We start from the raw sequence: 11,112 nt of genomic DNA on the forward strand, positions 1-11,112 counted from the left end.
TCGCTAAGGGCGTAACACGTAAAACGAGCCACACACACAAGTTGCAAGTGGACACAAATTTATTCACGCAAATCGAACTCGCAATGAACAAAATGCGGAAGAAGGTGGCTTCAGCGTAAGCCGAGGCCTAACCAACACACAAAATGAAACTACACTTAACCCCACCCGCTATGTAAACCCTGATCGTAAAAAGGAAATTAAAAAAAAAGACAGGTTCCTACACTAAACAAAACAAAAGAAAACGAGTTGAACGAAAACGGCAGTTTATGCCTATGTGACGGGTACACGCAGGTCCGTGTGAGTGAGGCGGTGCGTGGAAAACCTTCCTTCTAATGCCTTCATGTAGGGACGCTAACAGATGCGCCATTGGCTTGGGCTTTATTGGCGCAGTGGTTAGCGTCCCTGCACTGTTGATGTGGAGCGCGTCGTGGGTTCGCGTCCCAGCCTGGTCAGAGAGGTGGGAGCGGATCGCGTCAGGGCGCGGCACGTTTTAAACTGCTTACTGCTGCGGTGCTCTTAATTACAGTAGTGAACAAAAACGATCCAATAACGAATGAACACAAAACACCTCACCGAAGAAGCGGGAGTGTAACAAAGAAGCGATCATATGCACAGGTGCATGAATGGCGAGCAAACAGCTGGCGAGGAGAGCAGGTATGCTGCAAATGCGAACTCTCAAGGGGGTAACACACTAGAAACATCAACGTCGCGTCAACGATCCCGCCGTGATAACGCAGTGAAACGCGGCCGTTCAAGTCAATCAGCCAATGCACACCAGTCGCAGTGCGGCCGCGTGTTGGACGCGTCCCAGAAGCGCTAAACGCGACGCACACGAAAAGAACAGCAGAGTTTGTTTTTTGACACGAGACGCGGCCCCCCTGCGTCAATACTACTAGGTAGGATCGGACGGACGGGAAGTCACTCGTGTAAAAATACGGTGGATCCGGTCGATTTTCAAAATAATATGCAATCGTAACTTACTATATAAATAAAATTATTTGAAATGAGCTAAAACACAAATAATACACCAATCCTGCTATACAATTAAATTTATTAATTTCTGCGTGGTGCTTTAACTTGAGAAAAAACCTCAATAAAGCTTAGATAAATGTTCATAAGAAAGAAATTGATTGAGGCATTTAATTTGTAAAATACATGTTAAAATCTTTGTCACTGGATTGCTTTTTGCTTTAGCACGACTTCTTTTTTCTTCTTTCTTTCAAAAAGAAAGCTGGCCAATACGCGGGGTCTGAAAGGCAAAGTGTTGTTGTTTTATTACCTTTAAATACCCGCTATTCTCGCGCGATCTTGAAATCCTCGCGTGAACCGATCGAGCCGCTCCACAGACGCGCTGCTCGTGAAACGCGTCCTATGGAAATTGACGCCGAGCGTCACTGGTGCGTTATCGCGGCGGGATCGTTGACGCGACGTTGACGTTGCTGGTGTGTTACCGCCTTCAGAGTGTTGACAGCGGCTAGTTTTTGAAGTTGTAACCCTTCCCTCGGGTCATCAGCAGCGGCGACTTCGTCTTCCCGTCCGGCGTCAATCAGAGTACGTCACGTTGGGAGGGGAGCAGCCAACTGGCGGACGTGATGATCAGCTGACTGACAGTCTCAAAAAAGATAACAATTAAACGGCAAGGGCCGTCGCACCACTCAGAAGTGCAGTGAGCAACGTGGGTAACGCTCAAATGTAAACATGGAAGAAAATCAGGTTGGCCCTCTGGGTGGGTAATTCAAATTAAAAAAGAATATAGATGGAACAACTCTCAGAAAATGTAAATAAGTTGGTTTGCCTCAACGACTGGCTAGAGGATGAGTAGGGAAGAAAGCCACATTTATGTGTACACTACACACACTTTGCACACATTATAAATAATATTGTTTTTTTTACTGTTCTAAGGCTCTGTTGTGTGTTTTTGCTGAGAAGAAGAAATTGACTTCAACAGAAAGAATGTTAATGTTAATCTTGTGGATTTATTGTTATAAACAACAAATACAGTACTTATGTACAGTATGTTGAATGTATATATCCGTCTTGTGTCTTATCTTTCCATTCCAAAAATAATTTACAGAAAAATATGGCATATTTTTTAGAGATGGTTTGAATTGCGATTAATTACGATTAATTAATTTTTAAGCTGTGATTAACTCAATTGAACATTTTAATCATTTGACAGCCCTAAACCTTACTTTTCGAGGCTGTGGTCATAAAGTTAATATGAGAAACTTGAAACTGTTCAGTGCTGCAACTGTTCAATTTTGCACATCACATATTTTTGTAAAGAAAAAGTCTGAGCCAATGTTATTTATTTTTATTTTGTTTTTCAAATTATCTACATTTCAGAATATTGTATTTTCTATTTTTGAGCAGAATTCTAGCTTTGTATATAATGTTCCTATTGCTGAAAGCACAAAAGTGTGTAATAAACATCTAGCACATTTATATTTTGCATTGTTTTCTTACTGTACCGAAAATGAACCGAACCGTGACCTCAAAACCGAGGTACGTACCGAACCGATATTTTTATGTACTGTTACACCCCTACTCTACATGAGTGTGTCTAATTGCACCCAGACATAAGTGAATCCACTCAGACGTGTGATATTCCTGCAGACAAGTGGAGATACATCGGGATGGTGAGCCAGCGTGTGTGATGGTGTAGCGTATTCTGTTTCCACCGATATTTATTATTTATTAACTCCACAAAGTTCTGCCCAGCGGCTCTGTCTCAGCATATCTGTGTCTGACAAGTCATGTTAATGTATGCATGCACGCAGCAAACCACCCTGGAGTCTCAGTTGACCGTTTACATGGCTGACAGACTGACATGTGAGCATGAATAGTTACTTCTGATTGGTTCAAATCCACGTTATCTGGAACAACAAACCACAGAGCTAAAGAACAACTTGTTGAAATAATGTGGTAAAAAGGACAATGAAATGAAGAGGCTTTTTTTTTTTAATTTCATTTTATTTGCTCTGATGGGGAGAATCGAAACATCTTCCATGTTAATGTTTAAATCCTGTGTCACACTTCAGACATTTATGCAAATACCTGTCAGGGAAGCTCAGATTGAACTCCAACACAAGTGTTACCTCGATAGCTCGATTACAGAGATGAATACGACCCCAACCATGGATTGCTTTTCTTCGAAGGCTGAATAAACAAGAACTCTTGGGTACAAAATGATGTGACCAAGCCAGAAGCTGTGATCACCCAGAAAGTTCGATGCTGTACAATAGAAGCTGGACATTTATACCGTTGAAAAGGGCGGTGCCGAAGCCCACCGTGAAACGAAACTTTACAAAGAGACGAAACTCATCATCTCACAAGCCTGGGTATTTTTCCATACAAAAACATCTTCAAGATGAGACCTTGAACACCGGTCCTGGCTGGAACAACGATAAGAAAACAGTCCTCCCTTGTATTCATTTAGGGCATATTGAAAAACAACAGAACATAACAGTCCATATTTGGGCATATGGTGATACAGTCAAGGCCATGAGAAGGCACACTCAACAGATTAATGCTATAATGTTCTCATGCAAGCATAACAAAAAGCATACAAAATATACAGTAATGTATAATGGTTGTGTTTTAAGCATGAATAAAATATATTCTTTCACAATACTCACCTTCTTTTCTTTTCACCCAATATTATCAGGAGCGCTGACCAGTCTGGAGGTTGTCACTTCCGGCATACGGTAAATATAAATAAAACAATATTGAAATCCATACATGCGCAACCACCGACCTCCCTCCCACAACGCTCTCTGCCATTTACCCAGGTGAGACGCACCTCAGTTGGTGTTAAGTTGACATTCTCCTCTTGTCCGCGATCAACTTAAACCGTCCCTCCATCCTGCAGCCCTCACTGACATTTACCTAAGAGGTGCTACCGCAGGCTTGTTCGCTGCTAAGTCGCCATCCGTGTTGTTTCCTGACACTTGCGAGACTACGACAAACTCCACACACCGTGTAAGTGTGTTGGCATCAAGTGAGTGACCGAGTATTTCAGCAGAAATAAGGAATTTGTAACCAGGAGGTCATAGCAAATGCTTGCCTCCTTACTGAAATACACCCCTCTGCGCACACAGAACCCCGTTGAAGCCAGGATTTAAAGTGAGTGAACACTTTTATTTTTGTATAATAGTGAAATAGCAAAGCTTTAGCCCTTTTCAGATTTATATCCTGCTATATTCCCGAGTAAGATGCCATTGGACTTACCTGTGTCATGGCTTTCAGCAGTGTTGTTAATTTTACTTTAAAAAAGTAATTAATTACAGTTACAAATTACTTCTCCCAAAAAGTAATTGCGTTAGTAACTCAGTTACCTGAATGTAAGAGTAATTAGTTACTTGGCAAAGTAACTAGTGATTTTTTTTTTTTTCTCAAAAAAAAAAAAACAAACAAAAAAAAAACAGGTCACACAATGTGAAGCTTAAAGGGTTTGGGGGACAATTGGCCCAAGCCCAATTCTTTACCCTCCACTTAACTAGACACAAGGGTATTGCGATAACTAGCTAGTAACCTTTGCTATGTGTGGAAGTCATTTAAAGTTGTGAATCAATCATTAAAGTTGTTAAAATTTCTCCCGTTATTGCATTAGTTCCCTTCTGTCTACTTTAAACATGTGTAAGTTTTAAAACTGTTTCATCATTTAAAGATGGATTTAAGTTAAGATTTTGCCGATTTAGGAGCATTTTAGATTTAAAAAAAATTACTTAGGTTCGCTAGGAAGGATCTCTACATCAGGGCCTTCCTGAGAGGTCTACTGCTTTAAGATGGCGGGTGTTTACAAACGCATGTAGTCCTTAAAACATGTTGGCAATGCAGCAGTGTCTGTCATCTGCATCTAGTTGTATAATATGATATCTACCGTGTCATGTGGGCGTAGTTTGTCGGCTATGGCTGCAGTCAGGTATTATTGGAGCCATCTAGCATCGCGGTTGCAACGGCGTCTTCCCCACTCCTGCTCTGCTCTCGACCCCGTGAGTCCGTTTCTCTCAGACTTTTTTTTATTTAACCAACTTAGTAACGCATAGTAACGCACGCCTTTCCCGCCTCAGTAACGGTAACGGCGTTGCCAAGATGAGAAAAGTAATTAATTAGATTACTCATTACTGAAAAAAATAACGCCGTTAGTAACGCCGTTATATTGTAACGCCGTTATTAACAACACTGGCTTTCAGACATGGGGAGATGTACCGGGAATTTCCCAGGTTGGACACTTTCAGACTTGTCCCATGTTGGCGACACGGTGTTCTCTGTGCAGGGAGGGCGGGATTTTATAACCTAGTTATTACATCATTTTTGGTTCGTTTGGTAACAAAATAAACCACACATTTCCAAAGGCTCTAAAATCCAGTATCTTTCCAGTTTGCTACTTTGATAATTGTTGTGTTTGTTTACCACTTTTCATCTTACTCCGAAGAAAGAGGAAATGACGATCAGCCCCACGATCAGCCCCCCATGATCATCAGCCTTCGCGCTGTAACCCGGGAATTAAATGGCTGCTTTCACACATGCTGCGCCCTGTGTAAACCCGGATCGTGTCCGTGTCATCTCCGTGTTCGTCGACCCAGGAAATTGTTTTCAGACATAAGGGCTACCCGTTTCAGTCCCGGGATTTAACCGATCAGCGTATGTCTGAAAGTGGCTGTAGTGTCAATGTGTAAGTCACCATACGCATTATCAACGCCCATGACCTTCCGACCAATAGACCTTCTCCATCGATGGCCTATCCGAGCACAGAGAATGCAAATTAGCTCCAGCCAGTCATTTTTGTATGGGAGCCAGAAAAAGACCACCTAAAATGGCTTAGAAAGAGACGTTCTGTGCACTTTCAATGGAAATTGCCTTGCAAACCTGGTTAAATGTCATTCAATGTTGTGAAAAATAATGCAAAAAAATAATAATAATAAAGTCAAGCACACCTTTAAAAATGTTCATACCACGTACCACTAGGAGGTGCTTGTCACAGTTTGAGAACTGAGGCTATCCTTTACATGACCCATGACCTGAGACCAGGACAGCACATTTCTCTGTAGAAAAGATTGGTAGATTTTAATTTTATTATACCCTATTAAGATCTAGACACCCCGTGCCAGATTTAGCAAAGGAGTCCCAAAGAATAACCAAGTTACATCAGTGTTTTAAAATAGGGACAGTGTATGACAACTGTGGATTGAAGAGAGTGGTTGAACACTTTTGAATGTGTAAATAATTCACTTAAATTCATTAAGTGACAATTTACACTTAAAACTTTCTCTCAGGGGTTTTGTGGTTTATCAAGCATGGAGTTTGTCAAATTCCAGTCACTTTTTTACAAGATTTACACAAAAGTTTATAAGTGTTAGTGGCCCTTCGTTAATCCTACACTGCTGGCCAAAACTAGTGGCACTCCTGCAATTCTGTTGGATAATGCTCAATTTCTCCCTCCAAATGATTGAAATTACAAATGCTTTGGTAGCAATATCTGAATTTATTTTGCTTGCAATGAAAAAACACAAAAGAGAATGGGGAAAAAATTTAATAATTATCATTTTACAAGAAACTCCAAAAATGGGCCGGACAAAAGTATGGGCACCCTTTGAAAAATCATGTGATGTTTCTCTAATTTGTGTAATTAACAGCACCTATTACTTACCTGTGGCACATAACAGCTGGTGGCAATATACACTTGCAGCCAGTTAAAATGGATTAAAGTTGACTCAACCTCTGTCCTGTGCCCTTGTGTGTACCACATTGAGCATGGAGAAAAGAAAGAAGACCAAAAGAACTGTCTGAGGACTCGAGAAGCAAAATTGTGATGAAGCACGCGCAATCTCAAGGCTACAAGACCATCTCCAAAGACCTGAATGTTCCTGAGTCTACCACGCGCAGTGTCATCAATAAGTGTAAAACCCATGGCACTGTGGCTAACCTCCTTAGATGTGGACGAACAAGAAAAATTGACGAGAGATTTCAACAAAAGATTGTGCGGATGGTGGATAAAGAACCTTGACTATCATCCAAACAAGTTCAAGCCGTCCCGCAGTCCGAGGGTACAACAGTGTACCATCCGTCGGCGTCTGAATGAAATGGGACTCTATGGTAGGATACCCAGGAAGACCCCACTTCTGACCCAGAGACATAAAAAAGCCAGGCTGGAGTTTGCCAAAAACTTACCTGACAAAGCCAAAAACGTTTCGGAAAAATGTTCTCTGGTCAGATGAGACAAAAGTCAACATAGAGTTTATAGGGAAAAAAAACAAGGCCTTTAAAGAAAAGAACACGGTCCCCACAGTCAAACATGGTGGAGGTTTGTTCAACTTCATTGGTTAAACTGTCTGTGCTCGATTGGTAGGAACAAAAACCAGGACCCACAGCGGCCCTTGCGGACAGGTTTGGACACCCATGATTCACAGGGTGCACATTTAAGACCTTTTCGCCAAGGGAGTTAGTTGGATTGTCTTCAAATTTGGTGAGACTGTTCAGGAGACATAGGAAATCTTAAGTATTCAAAATGGTGAATTTTTATTCATGGGTCTGACCTGGGCGAGGTGCCAAAGTCGGCCATTTTTTTGGCAAAACGACAAATTCAGTAAATGACTAATAACTTCCTCATGCAACGTTCAATCTTATTTCATATTTGGCATGTATGAGAGGTATCAGAGCCTGAACACGACTGCATTGAAATATTAGCCATTAGGCCTGGCGCCCCCTAGTGGGAATGGGTAATGCCCATTTTTATGAGACAGGCTCTTCCTCCAAGGGAAAAAAATCTATTAACCTCAAACATGGGAGCCTTAAGACGTGTTCAGGTGCCTGATGAAAAATATTGAGGTTTCGTTGAAGCGGTGGGGTCCAAACGGGAAAGTGAAAATGATTGTAGCCATTTTGTCCCACCACAAGTTTTGAACAGTCATAACTTGGCAGATATACAGGATATCTGCGCCATACTTCCCATATTTGGTCAGCGTCTTATCCTGAAGAGTCCTGTAGTGCTCATTCAAAAATTCTCTTGCACCCATAATCCAAACCCAACAGGAAATCATGTATGTTGGATCGAATGTGAAATTTTTATCGATTTACCGGGTGCACATTTGAGACCTTGTCGCCCAGGGAGTTAGTTGGATCCTCCTCAAAATTGGTGAGACTCTTCATGAGACATATAAGATCTTAAGTTTTCAAAATGGTGCATTTCCATTCATGGGTCTGACCTGGGCGGGGTGCCAAAGTTGGCCATTTTTTGGGCAAAACCACAAATTCAGTAAATGACTAATAACTCCTTGATACAACGTTCAATCTTTTTCATATCTGGCATGTATGTGAGGCATCCCAGCCTGAACACGATGGCATTGAAATATTTCCCATTAGGCCTGGCGCGCCCCCTGCTGGGAACAGGAAACTGCCTTATTTACGAGACTGGCTCCTCCTCCTAGGGAAAAAAAACAGTAGACCTCAAACCTGTTTGAGGGGAGCCTTTACACATGTGTTCAGGTGCCGGATGAAAAATATTAAGGTTTCATTGAAGCGGTGGGGTCCAAACGGGAAAGTGAAAAGACATCATTTTGTCTCACCACAAATTTTTAACAGTCATAACCTGCTAGATATACAACATATCTGCGCCAAACTTCCCGTGCTTATTGAGAGTCATACCCTGAAGGCTCCTGCATGGGTCATTTGCATCAATTCTGCAGCGCCAACTAGTGGCAGCAGAATTTAAGGCTTTAACAAGCTCAAAAACTCAGCAAAATTTGCACATACATGCAGCTTGGCGTAAATTTCGATATTTTTGCAACCTCTCAAAAAAACAACAAAATGGTTCAGTGGAGCCACTTGAATTTTTCAAAAAGGCCTCTCCTATAAGGTTTTTTTTTTAACATAGAGCGAATACATTTTGGTTTTGAATAAGGGCATGGCTGCACAGCTCAGTAGCGCCTCCTGTTTTGTAGGACCCTTTTCAATAGGGTTATTTTCTCTTAGGTGTGTGAATGAATTTTTAATCCCCCCAAAATAGAGGTGCGTTTGAGCAAGTTAGGTTCTAATGAGATGATGAGAAGGGGACGATCTGCCACAACCCTGACCTGCGTGCCGTCCGAGTTTGTGTGACGTCCGAGTTGCGCCAAACTGCGAGGGCCCGTTCACTCCTGCTTGCAGGCCTAGTTCATTTTTATTGTTTTTTTTTTTTTTTTTTTTTTTTTTTTTTTTTTGCTTTACAACTTTTATAGACAATATTTTACCGGAAATTTTTAATTTTAAAATCATATACTGTGTAGTATAGTCAATTACATGCAATCACACATTTCAGCCATCGGGGGCGGGGATTGGCCTTCCTGCCTCCCCCTGAAAATACGCTTATGGTTAGTTTAGTCTAGTATATTTTGCATTAAGATTACATTACTGTTTTTCAGTGTGCTTATATTACTCAAATATGTACCTAATCCAGTTTGAATAAATAATTATTTATAAATAATTCATAATATTATATATAATATTTATAAATAATACAAACAAACAGGGCTGGCTCAACCAATGAGGCGTCCCTTATTTATTTATTTATTTATTTATTTATTTATTTATTTGTTTGTTTGTTTGTTTGTTTGTTTGTTTGTTTATTTCCGAGCATTATCAACCTACTTGTACATGTCCTGGACGGTAACAATAGCAAAAATAAATAAAAATGGAGCCTTCCTTCGGGTAAAACATTGCTGCTTTTGTCCACAAGCACAGCTAAACTCAAAAACAAAAAATTATTGCTCTTGTGGGCTGCTTTAAGACCACATAAATAAAATAAAAATGACAATTGGGAGAAGGAAGTAAACCTCAATTCACTACATTTCTCACAGTTTAATTAACGTTAACAGTACAAAACACATACAGGAGGACACTTCTCTCTACGGAACTTCCTACTCGAGGTTTGCAGGTTAGTAAATTCATACAGTTTAATTTTATGCTAACTCTAATGCAGCTTGGACTTTCAGTAGCAAAATTAGTGGTGTATTCCCCACTTCCACCACGTTTAAATCTTAAACATTACTTAAAGTGACAGCTGCTGCTGCTGCTGCTTCTGGCTGGGAAAAAATAACCTTGTAATATCCCTCGTCTTCGGAGGAGGCAGCATGTTGTTGACATGTTGTATTTCTGTCAGGACTGTGAGTGTGTGTGTGGAGGGGGGGAGCTGGGGATCAAATCATCAGCCATTCCCTGTCAGGACTGTGAGTGTGTGTTTTGGGGGTCAAATCATCAGCCATTCAAACGTGCATTTGAAAATAATTCACTTAATAAAAGAGTGCCAGATATCTACCAGTGGTGTGTCCCTTTTTTCCAGCGAAGTGGAAAACCTAGGCAGCAGTGCTAGGAGACTAGTTCTATACTACAGTTTGGCCAAAATATGACTTATGCAAATACGTTAGGAGGCTAACGAAATAAATACGAGAGCAGATAAGATACAGTCCCTCAGCCAAACATCCAGTGACCTCAGAGAGTTGTGGATACAACATAATAAAAGAGGAGGAAGAGGATGATTCTAAAAGTATCACTACTTGTATGCTCCTTAAAAATTAACAATAACAATGCAGACCTTTGAAAACATTTCAAGGAAAATGTATAGGCTATATTTTTAGGACCAGTATAGGCCCCCTACCATATTTGTAATGAAATGTAGATGCGATACAGTTATTAAAGCAGAAAATTCTGTGCCGTACCTCTCTAGTGACAAGACACAGAATCTCTTCCAACAGGGAAACCATTGAATTTTGCAACAAGCTGTTGTGATTGGTAATAACATACAGCTGTGACCATGAAATCAGGACTTAGCTTAATTAGCCACTTTGAAGCGGAGATTTAATACCTAAACCTTTGACAAAATAACAGGGGATCTCGAGCAACTTGAAGATAATCTGATACCCATGTCTCTCGTCTCATGCATTTTCCCTCTTAACAACATTGCATTTTGAGCAGTGAGATGAGACGTGGATTCCATTTGAACTGTCTGTTCAGCCATGGGAAACAACAACAAAAAAAAATTGCTGTGGTGCAGCGCCCTTAATTCCCATTTTTCGGATGAACCCCAACATGACACGTGCATGGAAAAGAGAAGTATATATAATATTACACTGTTAT

The sequence above is a fragment of the Corythoichthys intestinalis genome, chromosome 15 (assembly GCF_030265065.1).
Source record: "Corythoichthys intestinalis isolate RoL2023-P3 chromosome 15, ASM3026506v1, whole genome shotgun sequence".
Lineage (NCBI taxonomy): Eukaryota > Metazoa > Chordata > Actinopteri > Syngnathiformes > Syngnathidae > Corythoichthys > Corythoichthys intestinalis.